Source organism: Palaemon carinicauda, chromosome 1 (assembly GCF_036898095.1).
Source record: "Palaemon carinicauda isolate YSFRI2023 chromosome 1, ASM3689809v2, whole genome shotgun sequence".
In the NCBI taxonomy this organism is placed as follows: domain Eukaryota; kingdom Metazoa; phylum Arthropoda; class Malacostraca; order Decapoda; family Palaemonidae; genus Palaemon; species Palaemon carinicauda.
The window spans coordinates 99039659-99062266 of record NC_090725.1 but is presented as its reverse complement, the minus strand read 5'-3'; the positions used below and the strand labels follow the sequence as shown (position 1 = coordinate 99062266).

The 22608-nt window shown below is 48.1% G+C and overlaps 1 protein-coding gene across 1 annotated transcript in view; it reads right to left on the bottom strand.

Moving 5' to 3' along the window:
• LOC137650070 (uncharacterized) overlaps positions 1-22608 on the bottom strand; it is a 640515-nt gene that overhangs the window by 400630 nt on the left and 217277 nt on the right. The window lies entirely within an intron of this gene.

Genomic DNA, 22608 nt, shown 5'->3' with positions numbered 1-22608 from the left:
TGCAGGCAGGGCTTCTGGGGGATAGGTGATGGCAGGCCAATTTATATAAATAACTCCAGTCCCCTACTAACAAACCTGTTATTTATGTGGATGACTCGCTCTTAGGTGGGTGGAAGTCCTAGATCTGGCATGGACATTGACCCGGTTTTGCCTATTACAGTATATGTGATCTAGGGAAAACTTTGACACCTCGCTGAAATATACAAAGCGAGTATGTTCGCGGACTGTGCAAATTAGTAAAATAGAGGTTATTTGTATGAAAATGTCTGAGAAAAAACAACCAGACTTACCCATTGTTCCCTTGCAGAAGCAATGGGGACATGGACAATATAAATAAAACTTATACTAAGCTAAACAAGGGATGTGATAATTACCTGCAGAGGTTGAAGCCAGATTGCGGAGGGACCCATGGAGCTGTACCCCAGGGGAGGGGAAGATAAAGGAAGGAAAGCCAGACATTCTTCTCATTCATCCCAGTCTTAACCTGGGTAACCAATACCTTCAACCAACTGCTACTTGTTCAATAAGGAGCCTGAGGTATGCTAAACTACCTGTTGAGCAGCCACCACAGGACCGATAGTCAAAGTATTGAGCCTCCTGTGGGTCACATCTTTGAGGTAATGTGCTGTGAATGTGGTTGTCTTATCCACACACCAGCCTGGAGGCACTGCGAAACGTTAAAGTTGTGTTTGAAAGCCAGTCAAGTACTAATTCCCCCGACGTCATGAGCTCTAGGTCGGCGAGCTTGAGGAGGATCTGGAGCCAGGGCTCTTCGATCACCTGGCGTCTCCAGGACACTGTGTTCTTCGTGATCCTCCTCTTTACTTTACAGGAACTAACAAACGATGATGTTAGTCTCGGCCGTGTTGTTGCAGTGCGTTTAAGATATTATCAAACTCCTCACTGGGCAAAGTAACAACTGATCATGGTTGTTGGTTACAGACCAAAGACACTTAATCTGAAAGGGCCCGAATCTAAGGTCCAGTATCCCCCGAATTTGAGTCTAAGCAATGAACTCTGGGACAAAGCTGAGCATCACTCCCCCCCCCTTCCCCTTGAATGGGCAAATTTGGAGAGGCCATGAAGTTCACCGACTCTCTTTGCCGAGGCTAAAGTGAGCAGGAAAACAGTCTTCACATGAGATTTCGGTCAGTTGCATGGCGTAATAGTTCGTATGGGGGCCTTTATAGGGACCTCAGTACACGAACCACGTTCCATGGAGGAGGCCTGATCTCTGACTTGGGGCAAGTGATCTCATAACTCCGTATGAGTAGAGAAAGCTCTAACGAAGAGGAAATGTCGACTCCTTTCAGCCAGAAGGCGAGGGTCAAGGCTGAGCGATAGCCTTTAATAGCCGATACTAAAAGGAGCTTTTCCTCCCGAAGGTATACATGAAACTCCGCTATGACTGGTATAGTGGCTTCGAGTGGAGAGGTATGCTTTCCACGACACCGACCACAGAAGACTCCACTTGGCCTTGTAGACCAAGTTGAGGACCTACGCAAATGTCCGGACGTTCGGTCCACAACTTGTCGTGAAAAGCCTTTCTGAGTGGGGAGACGCTAGATAGTCTTCACGCGTGAAAACGAAGTGACTTCACGGTCTTGTGGAAGATGTTTGTGTGTGGCTGTTTGAGCAGATCTGGCCGTGGAGGGAGTTCTCGTGGATGATCTACAAGAAGTTGCAGGAGGTCTAGGAACCAATGCATGAAACCATAGATCTTTGGATGCTCTGGTCTTGTTGAGCAGTCTTCTCACTAGACAAAATGGAGGAAAGGCGTACACGGCGATATTGTCCCACCGTTGTTGAAATGGATCTTGCCAGAGAGCCTGAGGGTCCGGGACTGGAGAACAGTACAGCGGAAGTTTACAGTTAAGAGATGTTGCGAACAGGTCTACAGTCGGGGGAACCCCACAAAGTCAGGACTTTGCAGACCATCTGGAGATTCAAACACCATTCGGGGCCAACCATCTGAGTCGCTCTGTTCAGATTGTCCGCACGTACATTCCTCTTTCCGGGAATAAAGCGAGCCGATAGAACCACCGAATGTTCTGACCAACTGAGGATCTTTACTAGAAGATGGCATAGAGGCTGCGAAAAGGTACTGTTTGTTTATGTAAGCCACTGCTGTGGTGTTGTCGCTCATCAACACCACTGAGCAACCTGCCAGCAACTGTTGGAACTGATGAAGAACTAGGTAGGCTACCCTCATCTCTAACAGATTTATGTGCTGGTACATTCCTGATTCTGACCAAAGGCCGGAGATCGTATGGTGCACCAGGTGAGCTCCCTACCCTTCTTTTGAGGCATCTGTGAAGAGCATCAAATCTGGATTAGGGACGAGAAGGGTCCGGCCTATCCTAAGGTTTTCGTCTGCCAACCACCAACTCATATCCGTCACCTGTTCCCGAGTTATCGGAACTTGGGTGTCTGGTGGGTGGGAGTGCTGACTCCACATGGACTTCAGCTGCCATTGCAAGGATCTTATCCTTAGACGGCCGTTTGGAACCAGACGGATGAGAGAGAGGTTAGATGGCCTATCAGACTCTGCCAACAGGAGGCCGGTAGAACTTTCCTGGAGAAGGGAGCAGCCGCTTCCTGCAACCTTACTCTTTCATCTGATGGGAAGACCTTGTTTAGGACGGTGTCTATTCCAATGTACTGTATACGAGTCTCTGTGAAGGTTGCAGTGAGGACTTCTCACGATTTATCAGGACCCCGAGGTCCTGACAAAACTGTCTCTGTGACGCAGAACAGTCGCCTCCAAGTCTGCTAGGACCAGCCTGTTGTCTAGATATCTGAGAAGATGGATTCTGTTTATTGTGAGCCCAAGATGACACCAGGGCGAACACTCTGGTAAACACCTGAAGGGCTGTCGCCAGACCGAAACAAAGGACCTTGAACTGGTAACTCTTTCCTTCGTGAACGAACTGCAAGTACTTCCTTGAAGACGGATGTACTGGGATCTGGAAGTAAGCGAACTTCAGATCCAGTGTGCACATGAAGTCCCCGGTACGTACAGCTTGAATGACCGTGTCTGCTGTCTCCATTCTGAACCGGGTCTGTCGGACAGGCTTGTTCAGAGGCGAAAGATGGCTGGTCTCCAGCCTGTCGTCATTTTCACCAGAAAGATCTGACAAAGTCTGGAGACCCGTCCACTATTTCTTGGAGAGGACCCTTCTGCAGCATGGTCTGGACTTCGGCCCTGAGGGCCAGCTCCTTTGCGGATACCTTCGCATAGAAGCTGAGATGCACTGGATCCCGAGTTAGAGGAGGGAGAGATTGAATGAATGGGACACGATACCCTAGGGCGATCACCTCGACCGTTCAGGGTTCTCTCCTGTGAAGATGCCACCTCTGCCAGCGGAGCTGTAGGCATCCACCACAGGTGGTAGGTGGTGAGGAATGCCATTACCTTACCTCCCTTCCTTCCTTTGAAGGACTTGTTGCCCTTCTGTCCCTTGGGTTGAAGGGGCTGCTTAGACACCCTAACAGGTCCCGAGGACCTAGCAGTTGACTGGGTAGAAGGAGCTTGCTGAGGCCGAGAAGACTGGGAAGGTCTATCATAGGACCGAGATGTCATGCCCCTATGGAGGAGAGAATCGTTTGATGATTTCCTCCATCTCTCAGCAGCCCTCTCTATGTCCTCAGGAACAAAGAGAGAAGAACCCTCGAGAGTGGAGTTCCTCAACCAAGAGATCTCCACTTACGGCACCTGTTTGTGGAACCGTCCTACGATGGTGTCCCTCCTCTTGAGTATGGCATTCGCCCACAGGTTGACAACGTGGTGCAAAAGGAACTCAAGAGTCCGAGCACCTAACAATAGGAAGGACTCAGTCTTCCTGGCCGACTCCTTTGACAAGACGTGGGAGCAAACCGTGAAGCCAAGAGATCCCAACCATAGATAAAGCCATGAAGCAGCCTGCAAGGCATACTTCGCGCCTCTCTTTGTTTAGGAGTTCAAGTGCCGAAAGTGAGGCTGACAGAGAGGAGAGGGTCTGAGTGAGAACGCCCTTCATAAGACAGACTATCGAAGGGTCAAGGGTCATGGTGGAGTGTGGTTCACCTTCGATCTCGCAGTACCTCCTTTGTAACAAAAGGAAGTAGCAGAGACCGAGAGGATAAACCCACCCTCAAGGAACTAGAAGTTCCAGCTATCTAGGAGATAGCTTTCCTTTTAGCAGCCATTAGGCCTTTGGACCAGGGCAAAGCTGCACTGGACCTGGAAGGCTTCTGGGTCTCAAAGAGAGTGTAAAGAACCATTTCCTTCCCATCCTGGATGGTGAAACCAGGAATCGATAGCCTGTTAATGGCCATCATGCAGGCAAGGACCTTCCAAAAGGTATGTTCCGATTCTTTCCTCTCGTTTGGAGTGATAGTTCAGACTGGCCGGCTTTGGAAGATATTCATCCTCTGAGTCTAAGGGGTCGTCCACCTCCAGGCTCACGTCCAGAGCCTGGAGTAGGTCAGGGTCGTCAACTGAAGAAGTGGATGGGCCCGCCACCGCGGAATGCAGCTGTGCCTCGGCCTCCCTAGCTGCCCTTGATGCGGTGTTCTTCAGCTTCGTCTTAGTCTTTTGGCTCCCTTCTCACAGTATGATCCTCCTCGTTCTAAAGAGGGCAACGTGCGAGGTCATTCGGGACTTGGACGAGACTGTGGCCTTCTGAGCAGAAGGCTTTCCCTCTGAAAGAGGAACAGCAGCCAGACGCTGGACCAGAGGCAGTACCTCGATATCCTGAGGGTTAAAGGGATGGATATTGATTTGCCTGGGCGAGCCTAAGTCCCTACTCGTCCAAGGATGGAGGATATCAGCGGGGGGGAGGGGTCACGCTTCTCCTCTGTCTCCTCTGTTTCCTCGTAATGAACTCTTTTGCCTTTACTGGAATAAAAAGAAAATGAGCCAAATACGAGCTGGCGATTGTGGTGGAGGTGATTTGCGAGCTTTCTCGGATATCGACTTCCATCTAGGGTCCTGACCCTCAATCAACGAACTCGACAAGGGTTCCATAGTTATCCAAGGGGGCTCCCTGACTGAGACAGTCGTTGGTTGTGGAACCGCAGGATCCAAATTCACCATCCTCTGGATATAGGCCATGAAGGTCGATGTCCTTGAAGGAAGCTCTGAGTCGCTAGGTTCACCTTGGGGATGCCTAGGGGAAACCCTAGAAGGTTGAATAGTCGGCATAGGAGACAACCTCTGAGACGGAGGAATATGTTCCCAAGGATGCGGAGGCAGGCCAGGACGTTCGCAAACCTATTCGGTGGGTCCCGAAACCCTTCTGGAAAGGGTATAGATCTTCCGCTGGAGGTGGAAGACACGGAAGATGCTGGGTCCGCACTTGCTCGCGATCCTGACACTTCCACTCGCGACATGCACGGGAAATTTACTGATTTGATCGCAAAATTAAGATATTCGCTCTCGCATCGTGTGCAACAGGAGCACTAGGAGCCACCGATGAAGAGGAAGGTCTAACAACTTCCTGCTGCCCCAAGGGAGCAACTACGAACGACGAAGTCGTTAGAGGAGGCCTTCGCAGAGGGAATACTCTGTTAGGAGAATGCTGCGCATCAGGATGCGTCTCCAAGTGTCACGCAGGCAAACGCTTAGCCATGACTCCCTAGGCCATGAAAGGCACCTAGGGTTTAGCTGGACGCCTGGGTGAAGAGTGGTCAAGCTCATCGTCAGGTTCGGTCCAAGGTCAATGGGTGGTTGAGGGTGCTACACGCTGATGGGCTGCGGGTGCGCCTACCTCTACCTCTAGACGAGGAATGCTTATACCCTGATCGCAAACGCATTGTTCATGATCATGATGTTTGTGAACGTGAGCATCTAGGTCTCATTCCAGACCGGCGTGAACATCACGAGTACTTATCTCACGAACAAGAGCGTCGGCCTTGCGTGCGTGCGCGTCGCTCTCACGAACGATAACCTTGCGAGCGCGAACGCCGCCCTTGTGATCCCGAGTGTCGTCCCTGCAAATGTGAGTACCGGACCCGTAATCTAGATCTAGAAGACCTAGAGCGCGAGCGTCTGGACCTGGGTCTATACCTGTTTCGTAATCGTGAAGATTGTGATCGCGGGACTCGTCCTCGTGAAGATGAACGTCTCCGAGGAAAGCGTTAAGACCTATGGTCTCGCGAGCGTCCACTAGGAGAACGCTCTGATCGTGATGACCTGTGATCATTATGATCTTACGATTGTCCCCAAAGGGCGAGGCGATGGTGATGCTCGTCCCTCAGTACTGCTGATGGAAGTTGCACTGACTTTTGGAAGATCATCATCTGCAACCTAAGGGTTCCTGTAGGAAGAAACAGAAGGATGCAGATTAAAGGACGACGAGGTCCCAGGTTGTGGCGAGGTGAACGCTAATGATCACCTCGTCCTCGCATGGAAGTACTAGGGCAAGGCGAGAGATGGACTTCGCACATCTCCAGAGCGTGAGAGGTCGACGGCTCCGGAGAAGGTTACTTTATGGCACCACGATGAAGAAGATGCTGCAGCTCCTCCTTCGAAGGGGGTCCCGAAATTCCTAAGGACGACCACACCTGAAATAAATCTGCAAGGGAAACAGGCTTGCCAGCGGCTGGAGGAGAAGGTGCTCCTTTAAGGCAAGCAAAACTCCCCCAGTACCTTGGGGTTGCCCGGAAGATAAGTGATCTGCGTTCCTGCTCGTGCGCCCCTCGAGAGAGCGCACGCGAGTAGGAGCTTTAGAAAGCGATTTGGGGGTGCCAGAAGAAGAAGAACGCATTCCACTTGCCCTTGAGCGAGAACGATTGCGTTTAGCCTTCTACCTGCGCCTTCCAAACCTCTCCCATTTGGAGACAAACCACTCCCTATACTCTGCGCAGGGCGAGCCCTACTCGCAACGATGCCCTCGACAGGCAGGACACAGAGAATGCGGGTCGGTGTCCAATGACGACATGAAGGTCCCGCAGCGGCACCCTATTGCCCTGGACACGTACCCATGATGAAGGCGATCGCAGAAGAAGGACACGCACACCTGAAAAGAGAAAGCAAACAAATTAAGGAGTCCAATGACAGTGAGGAAGAGAGCAGACACGTCCGATCACTACTGAGCCAAAAGAAAAAGTGATATCTCACTGCTGTGAGAGTATATATAAAGGCGGCTGGGTACCTCCCAGCCACCCCTTGCCTACCCGCTAAGCGGTTAGGCAGGGTTGCCAACGCGAACTTAAAAGTCTATGGCTATCTCCAGCTGCCGCTGAAAGAATACCCACAAAAATAACGGAAAGTTAAGTGATGGGATGTGGAATGAAATTTTAGCACTGTTTTGGACACTGACCAACATATACCATATGGTTGAAAATGTGTTGAGTAATTATTATATTAATGTTGATGAAGGTCTAGAGCATTATGTGATGTTTGATGTGGTATCTCGTCATGGCACCGTTTAAAATGCAAGATGAAACTGGAGGAAGCAATTACAGTAAATTTTTTTTTATCATACAGTCACAGTCATAAAGAGTATTATTATTATTACAAAACTAGGCTATAACTCTTGTTGGAAAAGCAGGATGCTGTAAGCCCAAGGGCTCCAACAGGGAAAAATAGCCCAGTGAGGTAAGGAAACAAGGAAGTAAACGACAAGAGATGACTAAACAATGAGAATAAAATATTTCAAGAACAGTAACAATAATAAATCAGATCCTTTGCATATACATACATACATATACCAAGGCACTTCCCCCAATTTTGGGGGGTAGCCGACATCAACAAATGAAACAAAAACAAAAAGGGGACCTCTACTCTCTACGTTCCCCCCAGCCTGACAAGGGACTCAACCGAGTTCAGCTGGTACTGCTAGGGTTCCACAGCCTACCCTCCCCCGTTACATACCACAGATGAAGCTTCATAACGCTGAATCCCCTACTGCTGCTACCTCCGCGGTCATCTAAGGCACTGGAGGAAGCAGCAGGGCCTAGCGGAACTGAGTCACAATCGCTCGCCATTCATTCCTATTTCTAGCACGCTCTCTTGCCTCTCTCACATCTATCCTCCTATCACCCAGACCCAGAGCTTTCTTCACTCCATCCATCCACCCAAACCTTGGCCTTCCTCTTGTACTTCTCCCATCAACTCTTGCATTCATCACCTTCTTTGCATGTAAACTATAAATACAAAAAAAAAAAAAAAAAAACCAAGAGGAAGAGTAAGATGGAAAAGCATGCTCGAGAATCCCCCTTAGCAAGAGAACTTTAATCCAAGACAGTGGAAGGCCATGGTAGAGAGCCTATGGCACTACACAAAACCAGAGAATAATGGTTTGAGTTTGGAGAGTCCTTCTCCTAAAAGAGCTGCTTACCATAGCTAAAGCATATCTTCTACCCTTACCAAGAGGAAAGTAGCTAATGAACAAGTACATAGCACTAGTTAACCTCTTGAGCGAAGAATAATTGTTTGGTAATCTCAGTGTTGTCAGGTGTATGAGGACAGAGAATGTGGTAAGAATAGGCCAGACTATTCAGTGTATGTGCAGACAAAGACAAAATGAGCCTAAACCAGAGAGAGGGATCCTATGTGATACTTTCTGGTCAGTCAAAGGACCCAGTAACTCTTTAGTTGTAGTTTCTCAACGTGTGTCTGGTGCCAAGGTCAACCTACTACCTATAAAGTAGAGGTAAAGTAGGCTGCAAGGTAAAATATCATAACCAGCCCTACATTGTTAATTAGCTTCTAAAGACCCAACATGGTGATTTTCGACATAGGTCGGATTTTGGCCCTAAACAGTTACTAATTCTACAAATCTAATATTTGTATTTTTCCTAGCTATAAAAACCAGAGTTATTTAATGGGGTTACTTCTGATTTTGTTTCCTATATCTAGACAAAAAAATTAATTGGTAGATAGCGTCATGCTATGCTGCTGGGTAGCCACTGTGCATGACGGGCTAAGTTTGTCTCAAGCGTCTAGTTACAATAGTCTTCTGATTAAAGATTTATGAGTGGCTGAGGAGGAACCTTTGGTAAATGACTTGGGTTTATAAAGCTGGGAAAAATACAATTTGTATAAAATTTGAAGTTTATTCCTACGCAGATAAAAGCTTCCGAGTCATGTAATGAGGAGTCTTTCTTAGGTGGGAGAAAGTCTCCATACTGTAGAAAGTCTGCCCTTTATCCCAAGATATAATTACTATAGCAATAGCAAGAAATCAAAGTGAATTATTTGTGAACAGTGCAGCTGGCTTTTACATGGCAGGGCCATCTGTTCTGTCCCAAAGAGCTTTACCAAGGTGAAGTGATATGAATATTGAGTCACTTTTAATATAAATATATGCAATATATCATTAATATATGTCAACAAATAAAAGACATTCTTACCTGCATTAGGGAGATTTTAAGTGAGGGCTTCAAGTTCGATCAAAATCAGGATTCACCTTTAAGTTTATAAACACTCTTATAATGCATAAAGTAACTGATGCCTGAGATAGAAGCAGTTATTTGTCACCTGAAAGCTTAAATTAGACTAATTTTTGTGCAGCAATAATGGGTCCTATAGAAAAGGTGTCTAGGGACGTGTGCAATCTTTAAAAATAGTGGTTCATAAACATGGTTTGTCTCTTCCAGACTCCTGCTTTCAAGACTTTAGCTACTGATCGTTTTTTGCAGAATGGTAGGGCTGCAGCAAACCCATGTATATCATGTGCTGGAGGGGGGGAGGGGGGGGGGCTTGGAGACACTTCTCTCCACCCTGTGGAATGTGACAAGGTGAGATATACCATGCAGCTCACTCACTCTCTTGGCTGAAGATAAGGTAAGGAAGAAGTCTGTCTTTAAGGTAAGGTCTTTGTCAAAGGCTTTATGCACAGGTTCATACGCAGCTTTATTTAAGGACTGTAGGACCTTTATCACATCACTGGAGGGGGGTTTAAGTTCTCGAATAGGGCAAAACTGCCCGAAACTCCTTATCAATGCTGACAGTTCCCAAGGGTCTGAGAGGTCCCGACCTTTCAGTTTGAAGACTTGGCCTTTTATCACAGTGACTGAAAGGGCATTCTTGTTCTTGAGACGCTACAGTCTGCGATGAGGGGAATAGTGGCCTTGAGAAGAGCAATATAGTGGCCTTGAGAGGAGCAATATTCCTCTATGACACTAATCACAGATTTTCTACTTTGCCTGGTAAACTGCTGCAGAAGATATTCAGAGGAATCCAGAAAGCTGTTTCGCAGCTGGTCTTGAGAAGCCTTTCTTTCAGAGAAGACACTAGATAGTCTCCAACCGTAAAGAGACAGGCAATGTACTGTCGTGTAATTTTCTTATTGTGGCAATTCTGGAAGTTCTCTTGGTATTTCCATAAGTTCCAGCAGGTTGGAATACTACTCCGCTGCTTGCCACCTTTGGGCCACTAACGTTACTCTGACTCCCTTGGATGTTCTGATTCTGTTCAGTCTCAGACAAATCAGACAGAATGGTGGAAAGGCATAAAAGTCTAGACCATCCAACGGGTGTTGAAATGCGTCTAACATCACTGCAGCTCATCTGGGACTGGAGAGCAATACACCAGGAATTTGTGATTTAGGTGGGTGGCAAACATGTCCAAGGACAGGGAACCACACAAAGTCACAAGTCTCTTCGCCACTAAAGGAAGCAAAGACCGTTCTCAGTCAACCGCTGTCCAAGTAGGTATAAGCCCAAGGGCTTCAGCAAGGAAACCCAGCCAGTGTGATAAGGAAAAAAATAATTTACAAGAGAAGTAATAAACAATCAAAATAAAATATTTTAAGAACAGTAAAAACATTAAAATAAGATCTTTCATATATAAACTATAAAAAACTAAAAAAAACAGAGGAAGAGAAATAAGATAGAATAGTGTGCCCTCACCTAAGAGAACTCTAACCCAAGACAGTAGAAGGCCATGGTACAGAGACTATGGCACTACCCAAGACTAGAGAACAATGGTTTGGTTTTGGAATGTCCTAGTAAAACTGCTTACCATAGCTAAAGTCTCTTCTACCGTTACAAAGAGGAAAGTAGCCACTGAACAATTACAGTGCGTAGTTAACCCCTTGAATGAAGAATTGTTTGGTAATCTCAGTGTTATTGGATGTATAAGGACAGTGCAGAATGTGGAAAAAAATAGGCCAAACTATTTGGTTTATGTATAGGCAAAGGAAAAATGAGCTGTAACTAGAGAGAGGGATCCAATGTAGTACTGTATGACCAGTCAAGAGACACAAAAACTTTCTAGTGGTAGTATCTCAATGGGTGGCTAGTGCCCTGGCCAACCTTCTACCCACAAATACTGAACTCGCAATGGAAGGAAGAGCTCCCACTGGACCATCTCTGGGAAGTTGGAAACCCCAAGGCCCAGCCAGCCGAATCTCCAGGCAGAAGCGGAAAGAAAGGCGATGGCAAGCCAACACTACCTGGACAGGCTACGCTGAATGGGCTGACTGTAGTGGGAGCAGATCGATGCCTCTACCTGCTTAGTAGAACACTGACCTGGATCTGACCTAGGCAGCAAAGCAGTAATTGAGATGTCCCCAGAGGCTTACATTTTCCAGAAGACCAAAGCCTCCTCTGAGGAACCCTGCAGTAAGGTTTCCTCCTCTGAGGAATCTAGGTCATCCTTAGTTCCAAGTCTAAAACATGAAGAAGGGCCTGGTCCAACATGACCCCATTTCTGAAATCCCTAACTGTTGAAAATGGTAGATCATGGCTAATACAATCTCTAAGATCCTTACTAGGTAAATACTCAGCAGGCCACGTAATCTTAGCAAATACTTTTACTTATACTAAAAAAAGAGGCTAACGGTCAATGGTTCAAGATTCTGATTTTAATGTTACAGAAGAAATGCTTGGATTGGAATTGATGAAAGGAACCACAACAAGTGAAGATATTTTCATAAAGCGAAAAATATAATGAAAAAATTCAATCTGTCATTTCAAAAAACTTCATAGTTTGGCAACAAATGGTGCACCTTCCCTGGTCGGAAGTAAAAATGGATGTTTAAAAAATGAAATAGGAGATTTCACTGCACAGGGAATCCAGCGGCTTTATTGTATTTCATTGAATGATTTATTAACATAATTTATGTGCGCAAAGTCTATGAAATTTCCAAATATCATGTATTCTTTAGTGTCATGTATTAACTTCATAATATTCACAGCATAGACAAGCAGATTTCTCTTCCTTAGCAAATGAACTCCAGCCACTCAAGATGGAATTTTCAGACAGATTCCAAGACTTTAATTAAGAATTCCAAGACTTTAATCACCAACATTCTTATTTTACAATGCTTTCTTCACCCTTTGAAGTAGACGTTGAATCTGTTTCTGAAAATTTTCAGATGGAATTACTTGAACAAGGAGATAACAATCTTCATCAAATATTCAAGGAGACATCTCTCTCTACTAGAGTTTTATAAATTTTTACCGAGGGAAGAATATCTGCAGATACTGAAATAAGCAAGAAATTATATTTCTATTTTTGGAAGTAACTATTTATGTGAACAGTTAATTTCTAGAATGAAACGTGTCAAATCAAACACTAAATCAGGACTTGCTAATGAACATTTGCATCTTAGCTTAAGAGTAGCGACTTCTGGAATCCTATCAGATATTGAAAGTTTGGTAAAGAATGTGAATGTACAAAAATCTCATTAATACAGATGTTCAATATGTTCTTTAATACAACATCCATGAATTTTCATTTTTTTTTTTACATCATTTCAGATTATATATATATTTATATTAGTATAATTTTTCTCTAAGAAAACAACAGAGAAATGTCAATTAAATATCTATAAAAAAACTAAAATAATAAAAAAAAACGAAAATCGGGCCTGCGACAGTAAAGTGAATAAAACCAAAGAAGGGCAAAAAAAAGAGAGAGGATATATAGTAAAGTAATAGTTCTTGTACTGTATATGTGTATTATCATGCGGCCATCGCCCGATTGAAAATGTGAGATTCGGCCTGCAGACCAGGTGCCTATGCCTGCTATACAGTATAGGTCCTCTTATGACCGATTACCATTTTTCTTGGTATGGGTTTAATCTAACACCTGTGACATCTCCATCCTCAGACAATTAGGAGATTGGTATGAATCACCACTTCAGCTCACATACACAAGCAGGAGTTCTGATATTTTGTAAGGTATTTAACTCAGCCGTATTTTGCTTTATAGGGACATTCTTCCCACCTTAGGACGAGTTTCCCATTAAAGGACAAGCATTTGTATTCTTGTAGTGGTAACAAATCACAAATTTTAAAAGAAATATCAAAAATTTTAAATAATTTTTATTTTTCCTAACATACTTACCGAGAACTACTTTCTTTAGGAGATCACTGGTTATCTCTCTCTCTACGACCAGAGATTTGAATATATACCCCCCTGTTCCACGCTCTCAGTAGCTTCTACCCCCGGCATCCAGGAATGTGCCCCGAGGGTAGGATTAACGGTAGGTCGCCCGTTAGCCAGGTCACGTTCGTCATTAAGTTCTATTGCATTAGCATCATGCTAGTAAGGGAAGAAGGCACTCGGGGAAGGTAGGGAGGGCCATTACCCGAAAGTAGTTCTCGGTAAGTATGTTAGGAAAAATAAAAATTATCTAAAATTTTTGATTTGTTCCAACACGAATACTTACCTTCGAACTACTTTCTTTAGGAGACTTACACTTTAGGAGGCGGGAGTGCCAACCTGACCCACTGACCTGGTCGTGGAGGCCAACAGGCCTCAGTATAACAAGACCTACCAGAGAGCGGAAGCGAGGGTAAATATTCAAATAATTCACGTTAGTGTCTAGGAACTCACCTTTAGAAAATCTTCTGTCGACGTTTCTTCTCGACGTGTAGTCGTGAAGAATGAGTGATTCCTGGGAACAGACGGTACCCCCGAAGAGGTAAGTAAGCAACTGGGTAGGAGGTAGGAGAACCGCACTTGTGCCTACCGGTCGCTAGTCTTGAGTGTGCCTGGGGATTACCGTTATACCGCTTGGAGGGCGGAGATGACTGTTCCAATGGAGTACCCGTCCAAGGATTTCCTTGAGTAATCCTTGAGGTAGTGGGCAGTAAAGGTTGACTGGCTCGACCAAGTACCTGCTCGCAGGATTTGTCCTACTGCCATGTTTTTCTCAAAGGCTAAGGAGGTGCTCAGGCCCCTGATGACATGAGGTCTGGGAGTGCCTGGCACTGCTATGCCAGCTTCCTTGTAGGATCTGGCGATCACCTGCCTCAACCAGAAGGAGATGGTGTTTTTGGAAACTTGTTTCTTATTAATACCCGTGGAAACGAAGAGGCTCTTGACCTCCGGTCGGAGATGCGCTGTCCTTTCCAGGTATTTTCTAATTGTTCGCACTGGGCACAATTTTAAGTCTTCTGCATTACCTGTCTTAGGGATGGCAGGAATCGAGAAACCTTCTAACCTCGGGTCCCAGACTGCTGGGTTCTGAGTTTTGGCCACAAAAGAAGGTACGAACTTGAAGGATACTTCTTACCACCCCTTTGAGTGAGAGACGTCGTATGACAAACCATGAATCTCTCCCACCCTCTTGGCTGACGCCAAGGCCAGCAAGAAGACGGCCTTGAGGGAAAGGTCTTTGTCCATGATATCTTTCAAGGGCTCAAAGGGAGGACGACACAGCATCTTCAGGACCAAGGCTATGTCCCACTGGGGCACTCTCCTCGCCTGAGGGGGGCAAGACTGCTCGAAGCTTTTGATAAGCATCGCTATGTGTCTCGAGGCCCCCAGGTCGATGCCCTTCAGGAGGAAGACTTGGCCTAAGGCAGCCCGAACTCCTTTTATGGCTGGGATTGACATCCCTACTTTGTCTCTGAGGAACACCAGAAACTCTGCTATGTCTGGGACTGAGGCCTTAAGAGGTCTAATGTGTCTCTCAGCGCACCACGTTGTGAAGGAGGCCCATTTTGCCTGGTATATTGCCACTGACGACTTCCTCAGGTATAGCGACATTCTCTTAGCTGTGGAGTGAGAATAACCTTCCTTCTTCAGGAGCCGCTGGATAGTCTCCAGGCGTGAAGGTGAAGGGAGAGTGGGTTGTCGTGGAACTTGAGTGAGGCAGGCTGTTGCAGAAGGTCTGACCTGGCGGGTAGAGGCCACGGCGGGTGACTCGTTAGGTCTTTTAGGTCTGCGAACCACTCCCTCTCCGGTCACCAGGGCGCTACCAAAGTCATCTTTAGGTTTCGGGCGGCCCTTACTCTGTTGAGCACTTGCCTTATCAACGTGAAGGGGGGAAAAGCGTAAACATCCAGGTTGTCCCACTTGTGCTGAAAAGCGTCTTCCAGGGGTGCTTTCGGGTCTGGCACCGGGGAGCAGTAGACTGGGAGTTGGGCATTGAGTCTTGTTGCAAAGAGGTCCATCACCGGGTAACCCCAACGCTGAATGATGAGCCTGGCTACTTCCGGGAGGAGGGACCACTCTGTCCCTACTATCTGGCCCATTCTGCTGAGGCCGTCGGCCAGAACGTTTCTCTTCCCGGGAATGAACCTTGCTAATAAGACTACTTGATTTTCTTCTGCCCAATTCAGAATCTCTATGGTGAGATCGCACAACTCCCTCGATTTTAAGCCCCCCTGCTTCTTTATGTACGCTACTACCGTGGCGTTGTCGCACATCAACGCCACGGTGTTTCCTTTTAGCAGACTTGCGAAGTGTAAGCATGCCTTCTGGACTGCTTTCAACTCCAGGACATTTATGTGGAGTTGCTTTTCCCCTTCCAACCAGGTGCCTCGTGCCGTCCCGTCGAGGAGGTGGGCTCCCCACCCTTGGTTGGAGGCGTCTGTGAACAGGAGCAATTCTGGAGGGCTGGTCCCGAAGGGCATCCCCTTGAGGGAGTTCGACTGGCAGTACCACCATTCCAGGGAGGGTCTTGTGTCTGGAAGGACCCGAACTAGCACTTGTTGTGAGTGTGTCTGGCACCAGAGGCTCTTGAGATTCCATTGGATGGATCTGAGCTTTATCCTCCCCTGTGGGACTAGTTTCTCCAACGAGACCAGGTGGCCTATCATCCTCTGCCAGTCTTTCGCTCTCCTTGGCTGTTCCGATAGGAAGGCCTTGATAATGTGCCTGAGGTTCTTGATCCTGTCCTCCGAAGGGAAAACTTTCCCTTGAATGGTGTCCAATGTCATCCCCAAGTAGTTCATTCTGTTGGACGGGGATAGATTGGACTTCTTTGGGTTGATGACGATACCCAGATCTCTGCAAAACTGAAGGAGACTTCTCCCTTGTTCTTCCAAGAGGACCTTTGAGGCGGAAAGGAGCAACCAGTCGTCCAGGTATCTGATAAGGCGGATGCCCCGTTCGTGACCCACACTGATACAGTCGCGAAGACTCTCGTGAACACCTGGGGCGCTGTTGACAGACCGAAGCAAAGAGTCCTGAATTGTAGGATCTGGGAACCCCATTTCACCCGGAGGAACTACCGGCTCGATGGTTGGATCGGAATTTGGAAGTATGCGTCCTTGAGGTCGACGGTCATCATAAAATCTTTCTCCCTCAAGGACAGCAGAACTGACTTTGGAGTGTCCATCTTGAAGTCCGTCTTCTTGACGAACTTGTTGAGAGCCGACAGATCTATAACTGGCCTTCACCCCCCCGTCGCTTTCTCTACCAGGAACAGGCGACTGTAGAAACCAGGTCCTGGGAGAGGAACTTCTTCCATCGCGCCCTTTTCCAACATGGAGGACACCTCCTCTTGAAGGGCGGTCCTCTTTACTGGATCTTTGGGCGCTAGCCATTCCGTCCGGTTGGCCGGAATAAGAGGGGGTGGATTCGCCAGGATGGGAGTCTGTAGCCCTCCTTTAGGACGGACACTGTCCAAGGTTCTGCTCCTTGGGCCTTCCATGCTTGCCAATGTAGTCTGAGGCATCCCCCAACCCGAGGCTTGGGCGGGGATAGGGGGCCTCCCACTCTACCTTCTTCTAGAGGAACGGCCTGATCTGCCTCTCCTAGAGGCGGAGTAACCCGACCTGAAGGAGCCTGAGGGTGCTGAAGTACCTCTGCGGGAGGGTTGAGGAGTTGAGGACCAGGAGGAAGAGGGGGCTTCTCTCCTCGTAGTGCTGGAAGAGGCTTGGGGCGTCGCGGCGCTGTCCGAGACGGACCTCTTGTATGGAGGTCTCCTTGACGCGGCCGGTTTGGTGACGTTGCTCTCCTTCCTCTTTGAGACCTTTTCCATCAAGGCCTCTAACTCTTTCACTGGAAAAAGAGACTCTCCCCACAGGGGGAGGCTGCGAATTGCTCGCGCCTCCCTGTCCGGTACTTTCCAGGACACTTTGGCGAGAACCGTGTCTCTCTTACGGAGAACCCAGTTGGCTGTAAGGGCGAGAGACTGGTACGAGAGGAATTTTAGGGTTTTACCCCCGGAGGTAATGAGGTCCCTCATCAGCTTTTGCTGGTCAGGGTCTTCGGGGTCGTAGGAGGCTTGCACACCCACCAACGTGGAAGCCCACCAGTCTAGCCAAGAGGAGACGTTAATTAGGTCTCGCGACATCTCCTCCATCATAGAGGCCTCTGCAGGTGAGAAACAGACTGGGGCCGAAGAAGTTCTGTCGTCAGAAACTCCTTGGCTCAGAATGTCCACGGCCGTGTCCACTTTAGAAGGTCCTGGACGACGTCCCTCGGGCAAATAGACCTTCCCTTGGTTCTTGAGGCCCTGGAGTAATTTTGAGGCCCTTTGGGACTTGGGAGCCTCGGCATTGCCGGCTACCACATTGTCAATGAACTCTTGCCCCAGAACTAGGTCTCTGGCCAGAGGGAGTGCCAGGGAGGACTTAGGCTGGGAGGGAGTCTGCATAATCCTCAGGAGACTCGACCTCCAGGAATCCCCACCTGTCGCTGTAGGTTCTGCTATTCCATGGTGCCTCCTTATCAGGGTAACCACTCTCCTATAGGCGGAGTCTTCCGTCGGGGAGCCCTCTCCTCCGTCAGCCGAGGCCTCGGCCTGGGGCGGGGAAGCCGGGTTACCAGGCACGCCGACAGGACGTCTGACCCTGGGGGCCAGGGGCGCCGTCCTGCCAAGGTACTGGACCTCATCTGCCGGTAAGACCGGAGCAGGGGCTCGGGATCGTGTAGGTACCGCTGGAACAGCGGGGACTCTCGTTCGCCCGAAGGCTCTGGGTGCTGAGGGTGCGGTTCCCGGGGGCTGACCCGACAGCGGGAACCGTTCCTTCCGACCTGAAGGCCGCACCAGCTGGGCTGGTTCGGCCTGGCTGCCTGGAAAAAAGCGCGTTTCCCCCCGCTGGGCGGGGTGAACCGGAGGCCTCGAGGACTTATGCCTAACAGAGAGGTCTTTCCTGCGAGCCAGGTCGCGAGGGTCAAGGCCGTGCTTGGAGGGCGGCCGCCTTGGGGACTGCTCGTTGGACCGGTGGTCCGGGGACCGAAGCGCCTTCGATTCTCGCGACGAAACGTAGACCCAGGCTCCCCCGGGAGATACACTCCTCCTATACTTACGGCTCGGGGAGCGGGATTGTTTCTTGCTGTATCTAGAGTGCGACCTTGACCTGGAACGTTCAGTCCTGGACCGCTCACTCCGACGGCGGTGTTTCACCTTGACCTCTTCCTCTGACGAGGAATAGATGTCCGAAAAACCAGATGACACTGCGTCCACCACGTGTCGGCTGGAAGCGGGGACTGTGGGGGACTTCTTCGGACGTTGAATGCCAGAGGTCGAGGGCTGGAGGAAGTCATCGGGGACTTCCGTGGGAAGGGTCGGGAACGAATCCAATCGTTCCATGTTCGGGAGCCAGGGATCCAGGTCTACGTCCATCCTCAGGGGAGACCTACCCGGCGTCTTCGGGAGCCTCCAACCGTAGGCATCGTGACTTGCAGGTTGGACTTTACTCCGGCTATCTCCCCCTAAAGAGGACCGGAAGCACAAGCCCACGAGGGCGGCGGTGACACTGAAACTGCGTTATTAGCCCACACGGGGTCATCGGAGGAAGCGTGCCCCCCGAACACGAGGGCCGACTCTCCGGACGCACTACTAGGACCTTCACTAGCCCTAGAGGGGCCTGCCACTGGCTCTGCACTAACACTGGGCTCCTGGGATAGGACGCCTTGTTCATCCCCTACGCTAGACTTACCTCGTCCCCTACTTTGTGTAGGTGACGGCGAAACCGAGACTCCGTCGGAACGCTCACTGGGCGACGGAATCAGCGAGGAAACACTAACTTTCCTGGGGGAACGTTTTGCTGATTTCCTTTTCTTAGTACCATAACATACCCACTGAATATCGCTCCAGTCCACGCACTCGGGGCACGTGTCTGCTGACGAGCACACTTTACCTCTACAGGAGGAACAAAGGGAGTGAGGATCCACTTCGGGCTTGGAGAGGAACGCTCCACACGATTTTCCGGCTCTAGGCCCAGGACAACGGCGAACTAGCTCCATAACGCACACAACGCACGACACAAGCACTTAAGGAAATGAATGAAACACTGGGTAAGCACCCGGTTGAAAAGTGAACGCACAGGAACACTTGGGAAAACACACTATAAAAACGCAAGTTGCCACGCTGGGAACACGTGGGTCGCAGGACGCACACAAAGGATCGATAGAGATAAAGATACGAGGGAGAGAGATGTTCACCTCTCTCGACCAGAGAACTTAATGGTGAACGTGACCTGGCTAACGGGCGACCTACCGTTAATCCTACCCTCGGGGCACATTCCTGGATGCCGGGGGTAGAAGCTACTGAGAGCACGGAACGGGGGGGTATATATTCAAATCTCTGGTCGTAGAGAGAGAGATAACCAGTGATCTCCTAAAGAAAGTAGTTCGAAGGTAAGTATTCGTGTTGGAACAATTGTATTTTTCCTAACTATACAAACCCGAGTCATTTTAATTTAGTTACACTTACTGTCCAAGTACTCTGCTAGTTTTTGAAGCAAAGTAAAAAGTGAGTGATACCATAGTACCTTCTGTAAAGACCAAAATCTCTGAAATAGTAAATGAAAAAAATGATATTTTAATTATAAAATAAATTTTTGAATATACTTACCCGGTGAATATATAATAGCTGCTGCTCAGCGGCTCGACAGAAAACACACACAAAAACTCGCGAGCGATCGCTATGAAGGTTGCGGGTGTGCCCACCAGCGCCAACTATCGGCCAGATACCACACATGCATTAAACAAGCCTTCAATTCTTCTCGTCCCGCTGCGTCTCTATTGGGGAGGAAGGGAGGGCCTTTAATTTATATATTCACCGGGTAAGTATATTCAAAAATTTATTTTATAATTAAAATATCATTTTTAAATATTTAACTTAGCCGGTGAATATATAATAGCTGATTCACTCCCAAGGCGGTGGGTAGAGACCAGAGTTAATTAAGTTTACAGCGTATATGCTTAGAGTTTTTGACAGTTATCAATATAACAAAACCCAAATATATAGGTACCTGGTAAGGAAGTTGACTTAGACGATTACTCTGCCTTGTAAGTCTGTCTTCCTCACGAAGCCCAGCGATCCTCTTAGGATGCTGAAGGACTCCCAGGAGCTGAAGTATGAAGGGTTGCAACCCATACCAACAGGACCTCATCAAACCCCTAATCTGGGCGCTCTCAAGAAATGACTTTGACCACCCGCCAAATCAACTAGGATGCGAAAGGCTTCTTAGCCTTCCGTACAACCCAAAAAACAATATTAAAAAACATTTCAAGAGACAGATTAAAAAAAGGATATTGGAATTAGGGAATTGTAGTGGTAGAACCCTCACCCACTACTGCACTCGCTGCAACGAATGGACCCAGTGTGTAGCAGTCCTCGTAAAGAGTCTGGACATCTTTTAAGTAAAATGACGCGAACACTGACTTGCTTCTCCAAAAAGTCGCGTCCATGATACTTTGCAGAGATCTATTTTGCTTGAAGGCCACGGAGGTTGCTATAGCTTTAACTTCGTGCGTCTTAACCTTAAGCAAACATCGGTCTTTCTCATTCAAGTGGGAATGAGCTTCTCGTATTAAAAATCTGATAAAATATGACAAAGCATTCTTTGACATAGGCAATGATGGTTTCTTGACTGAGCACCATAATGCCTCAGATTTACCTCGTAATGACTTAGTACGAGCTAAATAGAACTTAAGAGCTCTAACAGGACATAACACTCTTTCCAGTTCGTTGCCTACGATCTCTGATAAGCAAGGAATATCAAAAGATTTAGGCCAAGGACGAGAAGGCAGCTCATTTTTGGCCAGGAAACCAAGTTGAAGAGAACAAGTGGCTTTTTCTGTAGAAAAGCCGATGTTCTTACTGAAGGCATGCAGTTCACTGACTCTTTTAGCCGATGCCAAGCACACTAGGAAAAGTGTCTTGAGAGTGAGATCCTTCAGGGAGGCTGAATGTAATGGCTCAAACCTGTCTGACATGAGGAACCTTAGGACCACGTCTAAGTTCCATCCAGGAGTTGCCAAACGACGTTCCTTAGAGGTTTCAAAAGACTTAAGGAGATCTTGTAGGTCTTTATTGTTGGAAAGATCTAAGCCTCTATGCCGAAAGACCGAAGCCAACATGCTCCTGTAACCCTTGATCGTGGTAGCTGAAAGGGAGCGAACTTTTCTCAGGTGTAAGAGAAAATCAGCGATTTGGGCTACAGAGGTACTGGACGAGGACACAGATGCTGACTTGCACCAGTCTCGAAAGACTTCCCACTTCGACTGGTATACTCTAATGGTAGAAGCTCTCCTCGCTCTTGCAATCGCACTGGCTGCCTCCTTCGAAAAGCCTCGAGCTCTAGAGAGTCTTTCGATAGTCTGAAGGCAGTCAGACGAAGAGCGGGGAGGCTTTGGTGTACATTCTTTACGTGGGGCTGACGTAACAGATCTACCCTTAGAGGAAGACTCCTTGGAAAGTCTACCAGCCATCGAAGTACCTCGGTGAACCATTCTCTCGCGGGCCAGAGGGGAGCAACCAACGTCAACCTTGTCCCTTCGTGAGAGGCAAACTTCTGCAGTACCTTGTTGACAATCTTGAATGGTGGGAATGCATATAGGTCCAGATAAGACCAATCTAGAAGAAATGCGTCTATGTGCATTGCTGCTGGGTCTGGGACTGGAGAGCAATAGATTGGAAGTCTCTTGGTCATCGAGGTTGCAAAGAGGTCTATGGTGGGTTGACCCCAAGTCGCCCAAAGACTCTTGCACACGTCCTTGTGGAGGGTCCATTCCGTAGGAATTACCTGACCCCTCCGACTGAGGCAGTCAGCTAAGACGTTCAAGTCGCCCTGGATAAACCTAGTTAACAGGGAGATGCCTCGATCTCTTGACCAAATGAGCAGGTCCCTTGCGATCTCGTACAGTGTCAGGGAGTGGGTGCCTCCTTGCTTGGAAATGTATGCCAAGGCTGTGGTATTGTCGGAGTTGATCTCTACCACTTTGTTTAGAACTCTCGAATTTCATCAAGGCCAGGTGGACTGCCAAAAGCTCCTTGCCGTTGATGTGCATGCTCCTCTGACTTGAGGTCCACAGACCTGAGCATTCCCGACCGTCCAGGGTCGCACCCCAACCCATATCCGACGCGTCTGAGAATAGTACGTGGTTTGGGTTCTGAACTGCTAGGGAAAGTCCCTCTCTCAGACTGATATTGTCGTTCCACCAATTCAGGCATGTCTTTACTGGTTCGGAGACCGGGATTG